The sequence below is a fragment of the Temnothorax longispinosus genome, chromosome 1 (genome assembly GCF_030848805.1).
Source record: "Temnothorax longispinosus isolate EJ_2023e chromosome 1, Tlon_JGU_v1, whole genome shotgun sequence".
NCBI classification, from domain to species: Eukaryota; Metazoa; Arthropoda; class Insecta; order Hymenoptera; family Formicidae; genus Temnothorax; species Temnothorax longispinosus.
In genome coordinates, this window is record NC_092358.1 from 8,217,107 (window position 1) to 8,234,194 (window position 17,088).

General features: G+C 42.3%; 1 long non-coding RNA gene across 1 annotated transcript in view; it reads right to left on the reverse strand.

Annotated features, from left to right (window-relative positions):
- Positions 1 to 3,749: 3,749 nt before the first annotated feature.
- LOC139813875 (uncharacterized) overlaps positions 3,750 to 17,088 on the reverse strand; it is a 57,351-nt gene continuing 44,012 nt past the window's right edge. Inside the window, exon 3 of the long non-coding RNA XR_011732288.1 lies at positions 3,750 to 4,417. This is a non-coding gene — a long non-coding RNA (uncharacterized lncRNA). The remainder of the gene's footprint in view (positions 4,418 to 17,088) is intronic.

The window sequence follows — 17,088 nt, forward strand, 5'->3', positions numbered from 1 at the left end:
ACTTCGCGCATGACCACGCGACCAGACGAATGCGTGCAGGTGTTCCGCGGGTGGAATAGAAATGGTCCCGAGTTTCTAGCGTTGTGGATGTATAATTAGAGCATCTCGAGGCGTTCGGCGAAGATGCCAGCTTTGAGTTCCTGACAAATGTCCCGGCAACTGACGCGGCGCTCTCGACATCAAACAGGAATGTATTATATGTGGAAACCGCCAGGAAAAGAGACAAAAAAAGAAGGATTGTCGTGGAGCTACGTGATCTTAGTATCTGCTCCGTCTAATATTTTTGCAAAGAGAATACTTCTCATATTTAATAATACTTTATAATAAAATATATTCTATTCTATATTTTTTAATTCTAGTTCTATTCTAATTCTAATTCTATACTTCATATTTTCTACAGTACATCCTGTCATTTCATTTTAATAATTTCTCTATCACCTGCCATGGCAAGCCTACTCTCTCTCACTGGTTACACATGGAATGGATATTCAGGCTTGTTTCATGTATTCCGCTCGTATACACGCCGCTATTGTTCGCGCTTGCATATACGGCGGGCCGTAAAACATTCGCGAGGGCGAGTGCCGTTCGCCTTCGACTCTTCGAGTGAGCGGATCTACGCGGCGGCTCGCGCCTCGCGCCTCGTCCGGGCTACCGGGCTGTAAAGAGTGTGGCCAGTGTGGGCGAGCGAGCGACTCGATCCCCCGAGCCGCGATCTCCGCGAGAGCTCACGGCAGTCTCTCGGCATAAAACACATGGCACGTACGTGCGCGCGTGTGTGCGTGGCGCCAGATGTCTCGCCTCGTAATCTTTACGCCGGCCGGCGGTCGCGCGGTTTCCCCGCGCGACCCGTCCCCGCAACCGTCGCCATCGCAGCATCGACCTTTCTCTCGCTCCCTCGCTCTCCCGTTCCATCTCGCTCCTACTCCCGTGTCCTTTTTTATCGCTCTCGCAGCCGAGAGAGGTCTGCCTTTCGCGCGAAGAGACATTGGAACCGCGTATCGTGTTTCTATAGCCTCAACAATAACGGCGAGTTTATGCGCGACCGGTCGTTGGTGCCGACATCGGTAGCGACGCCGGCGCGCGGCGGAACGGGCAACCGGTAAAAAATTATCCCGACCCTAAAAACGTGTGCTTGGGGAGTCCCGAAAAACTCCAACGGTTCGCCCACATTTTGCGGAGGCTATCACACGGCGGGAGATCTCGCGTGCGCCATCTCCATTTTTTTAAATATCTGATGGTCGTTTGAAAAGATGACACGAATAATTAGAGTGGCAACTATACATCGCAGGATTTAGGTGTTCGTGTAATTAATTTATTTTTTTTATTGCAGCGGCGCATCCACAAAAAATGTGACGACATTTCTGGGACACCCAGTATAATGCAGTGTAACGACTCAAAGGATACCGATTGCCAGAAAGCATGAAATTGCATTAGTCACCGCGTTTAACGTTCACATCTGGCCGTGGCGCGATGAAAATAACAGCTCGGGCCTGGCGACAGTATTAACGCGCGCGTGAAACGCGTGAATTATTATTTTGCTACCGATACACGAGTCTTGTGAAATTTTACGATTTACACATTTGCACCTGGCACGCTCGTTTGCACGTAGTAATGACCAATCCGTTTGGTCGTTACTGGTCTTCGCCCTGTGAAGCGTCTCACTTGGCTACGATCGCAGTTTCATATATCGATATCGTGCAAACCTAGTTGATTTTTTTACGAAAGTTGATTTCTTTATTTCTAATTTACACACGTATCAACTGTAAATGACACCTTTCTACTATTTTGACGTTCCACCTAAAACTTGCTATAACAATAAGAGTTAAAGTCCCCCCCCCCCCGAATCTCATCTTTTTAATCGCAAAATATCAAATAGCAACAAAATCGAATCGTGATTGTTTTCGTGAAGCCATTTAAATATTAACCACTGATGACAAGTCATTTAAATTTTTATCACGTGATATAACAAGCCATTTAAATACCATTGGATGCAATTCCCAAGGCTGAGTCACATGAACGAACGGTTTGACAAAGTTCGAAGGAGCAAAACATCTCGCTGAGATATACGAGACATTCATCCTTTTATCTCATCTGACAATGAGTCGCGGGCTGACGTTGCTCTCGTTCCAAGGAGAATCGGCAATTCGCGTCGATTCATACAATCGGCGGGCGATTTCGCAAGAGCGGTTTGCCGGCTTGGATGAAGAGATTATGAGATCACATATATCTCGTAGAAGGCGCATCTGCCGCGCATTTTCCGCATCTGCGCCGAACGATCTCTCCGGCTGATGTTGGGAACATCGATGAGGGACCATTCCGCGCGAATCGAACACACACGAATGCTCCACAAACGTCTCGTTCCCCAATGACGCGTGAATCACGCTCGCGATAACTACGTTTCGCGCGTAGGTATCGGCGAGAAGGTATCGGGACGCGAGGTATCTGTCGCCTCGTCGGGATGTCGGACCCGTAAATTAACATTTACGAGATATCCTTCCCGGAATCGATCGGGCCGCCGGCTACGAGCCCGTTTCGAAGGCAGAGATCGAGATCGCATGCCGCCGACGAAGATAACCGCTGATCTCCGCACGCTAACGAGAAAACAGGACCATTAGGGCAATGAGCCGTGTGGGAGATAACTCGATTATCGATTATCACGCTCGATGGAGAAGCTGGCGAGTCCTTGAGAGACTAAAAAGAAATCGTGCTTCCACATTTCATTTCGTTCAGATCCAAAGTGCCGAGTAACAAGCAAGACAAAGACATTTAACGATTAATCTAATAAACTCATGAATAACAAATCTCTAAATTTTGAAATTTAACTCATCCGTTTAACGTAAAATTCAAGCTGTGATGTCAAAGAAGAAAATTTTTATTCTGTTTTGGTGAGTTTACAGGTCAAATTGTATTTCGCTTTATCTTTATTCTTTATACCGTTGTCGAATCGGCGATTCTTTTCAAGGCGCGATATGGAAGAACAGCTCGAGGCGCGCAGAACCGACCGTCCGAATGGCTGCCAGGCATCCGGTAGCATTGGTCGTCGTGTTTATATGACGACGATAAACGCCTTCGCAAAGTCTCATTTTTTTCGCGCTTCCTAAGTGCGTGTACCTGGCGGCTCTTTCCTCTCACCGGTGTCCTCGCCGTCGGTCCCGCTTCCAGGAACGATTCAATGGGAGCGCCGCGCCGCGCCGAGATTATCTTGTTTGCGCGAGGTTTTCTCGCTACAAACGCGGAGGACCTACCGGCCGCGGCAGGACCGAACTTCTATCTTTCGGTGGATCAGCGGGCAACTTAACCCAGTGGACCGCGGGAGAACGGTTGCAATTAGGCCGAAGAAACAAAGAGAATCGGTCGTCAACCTCAAAACAGCCGACGATTCAAAAAGCCGATAATAACGTAATCATAATAACGACTAACGATTCAAACGGCGCGATTCCATTAGGGATAATGACGCCCGGCGAGGAAAGACGAACGGTCGAGCAAGTGCCTGTATAAATATTATTACGTTCCCGGGTAATTCCTCGGCGCGCATAAACAGTCGCCAAAGACAAGCTCATCTCCCCATAAGCACGTGGAACTAATGATGGCGGAGGCGCGCACTCGTCGAGAGATATACGCGCATTATGATTTGTAGAACGAGGCTGCCGCGGCACTTTGTGTTCCCGGCGTAGGAGAGCGATCTTCGCGGATTATGCATACGACCCGTTCTCTCTATGCGGAACGAGACGCGTGCCGTCGCGCGCGAGTATCGAGTTTCCCCTTTTCCTCATTTTATTTTCCCGTTTTTGCCAGGCCCACGTTTTCTGGAATCGCTCGACTCTCGGTCCCGTAAGACGCGAATCTCATGTATTACGCGATAAAATCGTTCCGTGAGAGATCTGTCTGTATAAATATGTATACATATTTTGCAAAGAAAGCCAAGAAAGTTAGAAACACGCCTAAGTAATCTCTCCGTATGCGCGTTTGTTGTGGATCCAGGAGAAACGTAGCGACTGCACGAAGGTACCGCTAATTAGGCGGGTCGAGGGAAACGCAGGTAAAAATCCGTGGTCCGTTCTCGCGCCAGTGTAACCTGAGACTATTGCTTACAATTTATAACAGCGAGGCAGAAAAGTATATTTGGAATACCGGTGACATCGATACACACAACGGCCGTGCCACCTGGGTCACCGAGTCGACGCGGACCTAGTTTTCTCTCTCTCGAGTTCTCTTAACACCTGTGTCTACTTGCCTACAACACACCCACCGGAGTCCCTTCTTCTCTTTCTCCGGTTGGAAGAGAATGAGAAAATGAGTGATGCGATATTAACGGCCAAGATCCCGACCGAGGTCGTCCTCGTGCGGACTTTTTACCCGCGATACCTGAAGCCCTTGCGGTTCAGCTCTATTTGGGCTCGTCTTTGTCTCGTCTATCCTGTAAAATATTGAGATATAATGTCTTATAATTTTAACTTGTATTAAAAAATTTTAAAAGAAACATACAAAATTTCGTTTACAAGATATTCAATTGATCGCGCGGGTGTTTGAATATTTAATTTCTCTTTATTACAATAAAGAGATTTACACTAAAACAATCAATTCCGTCAAAACGACGGATTTCAAATTTCTTGTTTTAAATTACAGAAATTATTATTTTTTAAATTTGAGATGTTTTTGTTAGAATTTATGTTGACTTTTGTCGAGATAAAAAAATGATAATATATGCCAATTTATTTTAATTTCGAAGTTCTGTATATAGGATGTCTACATCTATCAAAACAACGCTGATTGTTTTAATATTAAGCGTGCGTTTCAACATAAAAAACAAAGCAGAAAGATTTAAAAAAGAGAGAAAAAGATAGTAAATATTGAGATCAGATCCTCAAATATTGTATTATAAATTTACACATGTAAAAAAAAATACTTTTAATTGGAAATATGCCACTGAGTGGCAGCATAAATTTTCATATTCAAGAATTCAATTTGCCCTCGATAATTATGATTATTATTCATGCTAAATTAATCCAAAACTAACAAAATTATAAAAGAAACATATTAATTATTCACTTTCTCAATACCATCTGAAAATTCCGAAAGACCTACGAAATATTTATCTATTTCTAACTGTCGACGAGATTATGTATATTTTTCAAAAAGCCGTATGGACTCAGCACCTGTCTCGAAGGCTATTCTCTTTACATAAACCTAACATAAATCAGATAAATGCCTCGGTCAAGGAAGAGGCTCCTTGCGCAACGAGTATCCAGCATATCTAGTCAAAATTCTCCGGAACGTCCTATCGAAATGTGGCGCAGCGATAGTATAAATTCCTTTAAATGCACAATGGCGTCAGTCAACGCCACTAACTTTCGGGGATGGCGGGACCCTTGCTGCGTTTTGTAACTGATACCTACCTAGAACCGATCACCGATGGCACCTGTTCGGCTTGCCTCGGCAGGCCACTTGAGGCGCAACTAATCCGACTGTTAAAAGCCCTTTCAAAATTTTTTCTCGAGAAAGATAGAGTTTATTGTATGCATAACGTAATTCCCTCTTGAGACTGAAAGTTCTTTCCACTAGAAAAATGTCAAAAAATTCCAGACTTTTGCATTCCGAGCATATCTGCGCAGTTTTCTAGCTCCGTAGGCGCGACAGATAATATCGGTCGTAAATTGAAGTATTTTTCAATCTGAAATCTTAAGCTGCCAGCAAAGCTTTTAGGCATTTCTGTAAAACTGATAGAACATTCATCTCTATCGAGAAAGGACAATGTCAAGAACAGTCTCTAATCACAATCTTCTTTCATCTAGCAAAAAATGAAAATTAAATTTTGTGCTTTGTAAAAGAGAAAAAATAAAAAAACTTTTATTCCGTCTTATCGATTCTCTCTTTGTCGCGCGATTGGACGCCATTACGCATTGATGATTAGGAATCGATATTCCTTAGCTTGATTAGCCATACAAATCTTTGTTTACACTTGTTGAATTTGTGGCAAAGGTATGAGTATAATACTCAAGAATATTAAGCGTCAAAAAAAAATTTATAAGTGTGACACACGGAACAAAGTGCTCCGCTTCATTTCAGGGAATGTTTACGCAAAGCAAACATAAAAGGTAAAGGCTATTTTTTTCTCAATCAGTTTGAAGTATATTTTAACGGCACTTTCAAAGCTTGATTTGTAGAATATTTGATCATCTCATAAAAAATAGTAAATCACATCAGGCAGTCGTTTTTGTCAAACTTTCTCTAGGGAAAGATTGACACTAAATGATTTGAAAACATTGTTATTAAAATACACAGCGTTTCTTATGTGTGTAGGAAGGAACTAATCATCAAATCTTCTCCATTTCGTGCCAAAGAAATTTCCCCTTCTTCCAAAAATAGCGCATAATAAATCCAATCCAAAGGGTGTGCCGAGACTAACTCCGCGTAGACGTGGAGAAGGGATACACGGATGAATTTCTATAGCGGGTAACAGAAGAGAGCAAGCAGAAGGGACGAGAAAGATGATGGCACGTTTGGAACGCGTCGCTGAGGGTTCTCCGCAAGCGAGAAGCGAGAAAAGGGATGAACGAAGGAGAGGAAACGGGATCGAGAACCCAGGGCCCGACGAAGAAGAGCGACGGGAAGACTAGAGGGGGGAGAGGAAGAGGAGAGCAGAGGGAAATAAAGGCAATGAATGATGCCGCGGCAGGTGCGTCGTGGCGTGTTTAACGAGTGATCCGGTCCCAGGCTCCGGCGCACCTGTAACACTCGCGTCGAACGACGAACCGGGTCGAAAGAGGTCCCACCATCACCGGAGAGACGTTTTCCACTCTCTCCGCCTCCCCCTCTCTTTCTCTCTTTGTCTCATTCTCTCTCTCTCTCTCTCTCTCTCTCTCTCTCTCTCTCTCTCTCTCTCTCTCTCTCTCTCTCTCTCTCCTCTACTCAGTCCCTTTCTTCCTTCATTTGATGGCGGCCTTCTTAAAGATAAATTACGCGGCCACGAGTGCGTAATCGCAGCGTCGCTGATTTACGGCTTCGCGGAAACGCGTATCGAGGTAGCCGATGCGTGGTAGACTTCTCCTCGAGGTGCTACTTCTCTCCTCTTCCGCCTCGTGTAATCATCCTGCCAAATGGGCCGAACGGCATGATATACTTCTCGCAATCGAGACCTCTCGAGAAGAACAGTTCGAGCCGTCCGTGAGACATTTATCAATCGCGACGACGTCGTCGCGTCGTGGATGGATACGGTTACTCGATAAAAAAAACTACTCAGAAGAAGATTAAATAAATTATCTTCATGCGTCCGATGACGTCAATAAATTGTATATAGGTATACTTATATACAGAAACTACTTCGCCCTTTCAGCCTTACTGTCAAACTGAAGAATTTATTTCAATGACGATTTTTGATAAATTGTCCTCCACTCTGCAATCTAAATTACGTAAATTTTATTAAAAAAAAAAAGACATTTTTCATAATAAATTAATGCAGATGATACTTTATAAATAGTTAATACGTACATTCTCCTAAAAAATAAATTCTTTAGAATTATTCCAAAATATTAAAACTGCATTAATAAGGATTGCTACTTGTGATGCTGAGACTTACACAAGCAAAAAGTATCGATATCGCAGTCGAGCGTTGCTATTCGCGACGCGCCTCATCGAGGTCCGTAAGTCAGGAAGCCGGATGGCCGGGGCTTTAAGAACGTGAGAAATAAGCGGTACCGCGTATGTACGAGAGATGAAATACGATCGCTCCAGCCGCGCTCGGAGAAAAGCCATTTCAGACGCGGCTGTGTGAGTGCGTGCATGCCCGTGCCCCGCCTTGCCTCACCTTGCTTCGATTCGACTCTCATTCCGCCACCCGATACCCACCTGTTGATGCGCCAACGGTTGCTCCGACCTTTCTCGACGATACCACCTACCTACGAGAACCTTTTTCTCTTTTCATCTCTTCTATTTTGGATTTAAGCAACGCAACCGATATTTTCTCTATATAATAAGCAACGTGCTTTAACAATTTTTCGAATAGCACTCTTTTTATTACTTAATTATTTCAAAGAATATTGTTGGACTCAAATAAAATATATTAAAGTGTATATATATGTTTAAAAACTCTAAGTATATATTTTGTATATATTTTGTAGAGATATATATTTACATTTACATCATATATTTCAGCAAAAGATGGGCTCACATATGACTTCAATATTTCAAAAAATCTATAATACAATATTAAAAAAAAAAACAAATTTTTTTGATAGTTTCCCTTATCTTATTTTTTTTTAAATAAATATCTTGAAAACAGGGTACAAACGTGAATGCATCAAGCAATTCGTCACAACATTCTAGCACTCCATTAACAATATTTAAAACCAAAAAATGCGGACAGAATACTGATTCTTTCACGGTGAAAGACGATAATCTCATATTTGGTCGACGGATTCGATTGTAAAATCGATTTACACGAAAAGGAAAGAAGCGAGCGATCGAAAGCCGACGAAATCCAAACCTCGTCACGTAGACATGTCAAATTGGCATTCTCTCTCTTTCGACAAGATGATAAAGAAACGGTCACGTAATGTTCGAAACTTGAAAGACGTGAAGCGTTTCAGGTGGCTAAAGCCCTACAGACGAAGAAATGGCTTTTTCGCCGGCCCACCGATGAAGTAGATCGAGAAGATAGAAGCTGGATCCGCTCTGAAATCTACCGGAAAGATATAAAGACGGAGATGGTGCCTATATCGGGTGTCGTAAAACTACACAGACGAACATCACCTAGACTTTTCGACTGATTCGAAGTCGATAATTTAATCGAGAAAATTTAGTTCAACTGGCTGTATATTTTTTTAAACCTCTTTTTAATTTCTAATGATCAGTTATCTCTTGGTGGCTAAAGCTTGCTTTAAAAATCTTTAAATAAAGCTAACCTGAAATTAATCTATCTATTCAATGGAGGAACTTGTTTCAACTCATTGTCTTCTAAATTAAAGATAAAAGATTTCTTCAGATTCGTATCGAACTCTCTTTCTCGCTTTGCAATGTTGAAGTTCGCATGTGTGATTCCTTGGCACCGTGTAGAGAAGACCTCGCGGCGCAGAGACAGAGAGAATAGAGAAGACGTGGTATAGAACTCCGTGCCTGGGGTCGGGGTAAGGAAAAGGGAAATAATAGGAGCGAGAGGTGGGAGAGGGAGGGAAAGACGGGCAGGCACAGGTGTGCCGGGCACCGTGTAGGCGCCAGGTCCCTCGTCGGACAATCCTGCCACCTTTTGCTTGCTTTTTTCTCATCGCCTTTTACCTGGGAGGGGCAGGACGAATCTTAGATCGTGGAGAGTCGATCGCTACGAATTCCTCTCGGTGAGACAATCGTCCAAAGTATCATTTTATTTTTGCTCCAATTTGCTATTGACTACCCCCCAAACTTTTTAGCAATGTTATATTTTTTAATGAGAAATTAATGACTTGTACGTAATGAAGGAATAGCGAAAAATACTTGAAAATATTTTGATTTGCTTTCTGTGCGTCAATCTCTCGTGTCCTTGTTAATCGTTTAAGGCAAGAGCGCGTAGGTGGCAGAGGGAAAGGAAGGTTGCGCCGTCATACCTATATATATATATATATATATATGTATAGCCGTAAAAAGGAGAGCATAAGTCGTCCTTTACTGTCAGTTACTTGTCGAAAAAATCGGATCTTTGCGTACGCGTATGACCGTGCTGTTCGAATATATCGCGTCGATGGATAACGCTTAAGCCGCCTCTCGGTTCATTGCAAGCGTGAGTAAATAAAGATATAAAGGACAGACAGTATCACGCCGTAAATACTGTAAACAGCCGATGATTCGATGAAAAACAAAAAATGTATAACTCGTTTCTTGCTGTCGGTTATCTATCGAAAAAATCGGCATCCTGCATACGTGAGCGATTGAAATGATTATAATATTAATATAATCATGATTAGCATAGGATATATGATAAGTTAATTATCAATAATAAAATGGGTAGCCTTTTAATTAAAATTAATTATAGAAATTTATCTTTCTATAATAACATGTAGGAATAGCGGAACATTCTACTTGTCGTATCGGGCACAAGGATGTTAGGGATATCCACTTAAGGGTCATCCTGGTCCATCTTTGTGTACTTTCACATAGGCAAACACATCGCGACATAATGCTAGTTAGAGAACGCACTTTTACAACACTCGTGGGCGAACGTGTGTATTTTTCTCACGGGTGAAACCCCGGGTCTATTAAAATTTTCGGAAAGTCAGATTCTCGGAATCGAATTCCCATCGGTAACGTCCGAAGTAAGATCTACGATCGATTTAACTCTTTCGAGACTATAAAGAAGAATGTGAGTTATAAAGATAAGAAGAATCGATCCTCTAGACTCTAGAGTCTAGAGGATTCTCTCTTAAATTACAATATATTTTATACTTCCCGTTTACGCACGACTGTCAGACATTATCCTGAAAATCAAAGTTTAAAAAATTTCAACTTGCTTCTCCTCGATTTATTTAACAAATTATATTTATTGCATATAGTTGAATAAATTTCGGTAACATTGAAATTTCCATATTTATCTAAAATACATCGTGAAGCGATTAATGCGTGCCCTTGCATAAGTTTAACACAGCGGAAAAAAAGTCGATCTTTGAAGGATTAACCGGCATAACTACGGGGTACCGGGATCCGCCCGTGATCCTGGACTTTAATCTTGAGATAGTCTCGCGGGCAGCACCTTGACACTGCACGAAAAGGACCACTCCTCAAGCCGGACGATCCGGTTCTCCTTGACGTGAGTGTGTTAGGTGCAAATGCCACTGCCACCGTGTGTGCACTCATGTGGCTCGACGGCCACTGGCCGAACGGCTCCGAATTTTCGACGAGAGCCGGGCTACCGCGTCTCATTCTACCTTTTTATATTGATTAAATGCACAACGATTACAGGCATTAAAGCTACGGGATGCATCGTCGGATTTGCATAAAATTTCAAGGTGCGCTCTCCCCCGGCGAATTCGAAAACGATTTTTCCCCGGCGACGGACTCGATCGGATGATGAATTCTCAATGTCGACGAATATTTTAGCGACCAAGCTCCAAATTAGGACTTCGTTGAAATCGAGGGCATTTGAAATTATCGCGAAGTCCTGAATCCACGAATCATACGATATCTAATAGGTATACCTATATAGTTTTGATCAAGGTATAAATTTGTAATCGTAGTACTGTTATTAAAAATTCATTAAAAAATATCAAATATTATTTTCAAAAAATATATATAATTCAATAATCATGTAGTTTTAAAAAGACAGAACTAAATAATTAAATTTCATTTCCAGATCAGTTTACAGCAGACTTGCTAAATAGGTACTATCAATCTCGACATACTCTTCCGGGAGTATTGCCGAACTTTTTCGATAAAATGCATGTCGGCCGGAACAGCGTGCGCTAGGAAAGGTCGATGGATCACGATCAAGTCGCGTAGCAAGACGGGAAAGAAGCAGCAGGAAGATTCCACTGGTTCATTATCACGTAACTGCAGCCAGCGTGAGAGACTTCGGAGGCTTCTCTCCTTCGGCGGAGAGAGTCAGCCCCGAAGGGATACAAATTACTAGTATAAACTTTTAATGCTAGCTCGCGCCGTCGGCTAAACCGATCCCGCACACCCCGCGAGATGCGTGTTGCGCGCGTCTTCGAATTCCAATAGGGCGAGCGGAAACGTTCCCGCTACCGGAATGCCTTCTCGCCACGGGAGCCGAGTGAGACGTCGGATCGGAACACGACCGAAGGGTAATCCGGAGGAATGGAATTCCACAGCGTGGGTAAACATAGGATATCGCGTGTTTTGTTAAGATTAAATAAAATTAGATTCCCTCGAAAGAGATCAAAAAAGAGCATTCTGATATCGATTCAAAGTACACGGAAAGAATTTTCTCTTAAAATTTACCCTGAAATTATGGTAGTTGTGAGACAACATGTACCACCAAGAATTTTATGTGCGAGCTATTCTGATTTATATCTACTATAATAAAAAATATTAATATTTTATTACATTAAAATATAAAATATGTTTGATTAATTTTACTAAAATATATCTAGGAAATTTCAATAATTTTTCAAAATTTACCAATCTGCTTGGTAATTTTTATCATGTTGTTTGTAAAATGTCTTGTATATTTTAAAAATTCCTTGGTTGCCAAGTTGTCCCAAGTTTGTAGTGAATTTAAGGGTAAAATATAACAAAAAATTCTCTCCGTGTAATCGTAATGTAATTATTTGAACACCGTTGCATCTTGAGAACTAAAGATACAACGATGTACCTGATGCACTTCAAAATTATCAGTTTCCCAAATAGCGTTACATTTTAGTAAATTTTTAATTTATTTGGATATATTTTATCTTAGGACTTAGGAGATAAGATCACGCGCGCGCGCGCGCGCGCGTCCGTGAATATATCGGCAGATAAGACGAGATATAGAGAAACTTCTAACCACACACATCCCCCGATCGTTCGCACGTTCACGCGTTTGTCTCCCATTCTCTCTCGCCCTTCCTGAAATCTCGCCTGCTTCCGTTCAGAGGTGCGCGAGCCTAGGAAGGGAATCGATCGCACAGGTGCGCCGACTAAACCGCGATTTCGGAAATCCTAAAAGAGCAGGGTCGAGGAAGAAGGACTCGCTCCTCGCGAGTGGTAAACGCGGTCTGGAGAGTGCGGTTTCCAGCAATCGCGTCGACAATTTACAGGCGGCGTTAGAACCACGATGTACGGACACGGTGGTATATATCGAGCGTATATACACGCATATAGGTTGCCTCCTCCCTCCCCTTCACACACACATGCACCCTTGGTCATATATGCGCCGCGGTGCGCGGTTTCAGCTGTTGCTACTTTCTGGCGAGCAAATAAAAGCCCGAGCACCTGCGACCGCAACGAACGGCGGCGGCAGGCGGCGCTAATTAGACGGGAAAATACGATTCGTGTAGCCTGTCCCGCCATCCCCGTGGTCCTTAGCTACCGATGTCGCGACGTCCCGTGGAAACTCGCGCCTAAGTGACATAGAACACCCGCATCGACTCGAATTTCTCGCGATAGCGTCTTCGTGAATTAGAATGTTCGACGAGATCGTTTGCTGTCGATACCGAAAATATTAATTAAATTGTCTATATACATAGAAAAGATTGGATTAAATGTTATATATAAAATATTAATATTACATATCATTGATTATATATCAGCGCATAACATATATACAGCGCTAAAATTGCATTATTGAAGGATTAAGAGGAAAACGAACTGAGGACAGCTGATCGTTTGAGAAAGTTTGGCCGGCGATATTCAGATTCGGCGCGAATTTATTATATATTCGCTCGATCTCACCAATTACTCGTCGATCGAATCGAAAGAATACACCTGACATCTCCAACACGTTCGATAGAGCGACAGATGGGACGAGCCATGCGATCTTCGACAGATAATTCGGACGCTTCGATGACACGCATACACACAAGCGCGCGCACACACGGCATACCCGCATACACGTTCCATTCTCTTATTCGCGTCACTTTTGCGAGGAAACAACGAATTCGGTGATTCTGAGTCAAATTGCACCACCTGCCCCCGAATGGAAGAAGCCATCGACCGGAATGATTGGATTGGCCGAAACTTACTGCTTTAATTCGCCGGCACTTGATTAACCCTTGCGAGACGCGCCGCGCCGGAACCCCGAGAACCGATTAATTACGTATAATTGGCATTTGAACTTTTGCTTGTTGCTTTAACTACTTTCTTACTGAGAGTAGCAGCGTGTATCCTGAATCTTAATTTAAAGTTAAATTCGGGCAACTCAATCGACTCGACTGGATCGCGTACACAGGGTGGTCTAATTTTTTTCTGAACGCGATTTTAATTGAAGGCTCGTATAGATACGCGGATACTTAATATATAAAACAATCTCGGATTTAATTATCTCAGATTTAAGATATTTTTAATGATGGAAATCAAGATGAATTTGTTCGTGCGGGGCGAAATCGAAAATTGCATCCGTTTCCCAGTTTTCGGGTTTACTCGTGTATTCTATAATTACAAGTTTTTTCCGTGCATCCTGGAAATCCTCGGTTATAAATCAGAAATAGCCAGATGGATGGGGTAGAACTTATTCTTTTTCAAAACATCCCCCACATATGGTGACCAACAACACATTTCAGCGCAGCCACGTCTGGCAACTGGATGGTCCACCGGTGATTTCCTATCTGCACATCGGGGAAACTCTGCACATCGGTGAAACTCGACCACTTTTTTCCGCAAGGACATCGTCTGTTTTGGGCGTGGTGAAGGCAATCGTCAACGAAACGACGGTCGTCTAACCGACCGAGGAAAACCTGGATGAGAGAGTTTACCCTTAATTGCCCTGTGTCGAGTGCTCGACGACACGTGTTTCCAGTCGCGCTGCTGGTGAGCCAAGAATCGGAACGTCTCGCTCATTTATGACGACCAACTATTTGGGCGTTACGCAAATGACGTAAATCAAAGACAAATAACAGAAAAGCCGACGACGGAGTTCCAGGTGTGATATAGGAAAAGCGGTTTAATCGCTTCTGTACATGTATGTATATAGGTGTGTAATATGTGTATGTAAGTCTTAGATTTATAACACTTATCAATTTAAGAGAAATTATGAGAGTCTGCTTTATAGGATCCATCAGTTAGGATGTAAGAGAAATGTATAATCAACTCCATTAAAAATGTCCTTTTCATCTTATTATCGTTATTAATTTATCAAAAAAATATATTTACTTGCTACTCCGAGGTAAAATATTTTAAAATAGTTTACTTTTGAAGTATTCTCGAAACTGTTGAAGCTTATAATATGTACATTTGCGGATGGTTTACTATTCCACAGGCATTGCTGTTTTGCACATGGCCGATCCCTTCTTCGTCTATATTTCATGGACTTTGCGACTCATATATAATAATATACGTTGCGTAGGTATATTACAAAAGTCCGCATAGTTTTTATGCGTTACATCACTCTTGGACATGTCGAACACATGTTCGCGAGCAAGAAAGGTCGAAAGTGACCTGGCTCTTTATGCCCCGGAATTTATTACACGCTCCGCGGCGGAAATGTGCGCGCATGCATTTGTATTCGATGATGTACGGTAGCATGATTTACGTCGTCAAACACGCGTTGTACGTACACGGGTTGTCGATTATCCCTTAAAAAAATTCGATCAAATATCATCTTGTTCGATTTTTAACTTTGTACATTAAAATCTCATATAATTGTAATTTACTGAAATTTCTCTCAAATTCTCTTAAAATTACTTGTGATTGAGAAACGTAGTTTTATCTATTCGTAATCTCGAGAGAATTTAATTCACTTCTTACACTTTACATTTATTATATTTTTATATTAAATAATCCTCGAATCAAAATTCTATCACAGCACACAATTTGTAATCGAACCAGGAACGATCTTTCTGCAAGCCTGAGATTTAATTTCGAGGTTTAATTCGTGAATCATGAAACAATCAGCACTATCATTTTGCCCCGCGCGTTCCATTATACATAGTATTATACATAGTATTCGCGAACGGGATTCGCAATACAATACTTTTCGGACACCGCGTGCATGCCGACGCGAAACCAGCCGACGCGAAGCGCGATCGCGTTAGTATTCACGGTGATTTGTCGTTCGTGCGACGGATAGCGTAAACAAAGGGGAATGTCATCGCGCCGCGCGTTGACAATGACGACCATCGTCAATGGGCGTCCCGACGTTTGTACGTGATTGCAAACAACCGCCGTTGCTGGCTCCGGAGGTAAATTTGATGTCTCTCGCGTGCGTGTGCGATGCACCATCGGCCGCGCGCGCGGCGCATACGGATGAGACTTCTTCCGATTAATCGCCGCTCGACGAGTACCGAAGTTATTTCCCGAACCTTTTACCCCGGTCCTCGGGTGGTCTACGATCAGCGTGGACGGAAAAAATAGGCGAATATTTCCGATGCGCCAGTAAATTAGATTACAATTTCCAACTGTTATAGGATTTACGCTAGTTACATATATTCACAGTAAATTTAATCAAAGTAAATTTAATTACGATTTCCAAGAGCTAAGGATTCAGATCCCAGGTAAGCCGAAAGAAACAAAGAGAATTGTTGCAGCACGTATGTGTTCCATTAATGTAATAAAAAGCTCGTAAAATGAGATAATGCGCGAGTATATCCTTCGGATGCTTCGAGTTAAAAGCTAAAAATCTACACCAGCTGACGTCACGTCCATTAAAATGATTGGTAGCGTAAAAATAAATTCGACCGTTGATCCTTCAGGCTCAAGTAAGCGCAAACAAGTTCGCGAGGCATCCCTCTTCTTTACTTATTTCAGCGAGGTCACCACGTGTCATTGTACCCGGCTGAAAAAGAGGGTTGAAACTCGTTCTCCTTGTTACTCTCTCGACAAATCCCGCCCTTACAGCGCTGTAATTGAAACAGCACGTGCCTCCCGCGACATGCGGCGAGCTAATGGCGACATCGTGAGCTATCAAGGACGAAAGGAGGCAAGTGGGAAATGGGGGGAAAAACTAGAGCTCTCTCGTGGTTGCACGTTTCTGTTGTGCCCTTTTCTGCGGGTCAAATCGATAATAATGACTGCTCATTTCGAAACCAAGTTTCCTTCCTCAAGAGTAGTCGATATTTTTAGGAAAGTATTTCAGAAAGAAATAAAAAGTTACCTTTCGGTTATTTATACTTTGAAAGGTCCTTTGTCACGCAGAGAACTATTAGCAGAACCAAAAGAAAATTTGGAACTGGAAACAAATTGATCACAACATTACTAGGAAAACTACTTAGGAAAACAGAAGAAATATACAGAAGTTGTTTAGGTCTGTATCTTAATTTCGAAAAGTCTGATGTCACGCGAAAAATTTAAATATTAAAAAACTAAAGACATTAGCGATGTTCAAAAAATCGATACCTATGAAATTACCTAATGTAAACAGAATTAAAAGAATTAAACGAATTCAAGATCAAAAGAGCGAAAAGTAAAAAAGCAGTTTGAAAATTATTTCAACGACAATTTAAGACTTAGAATAACTGTCCATATAAAAAAACA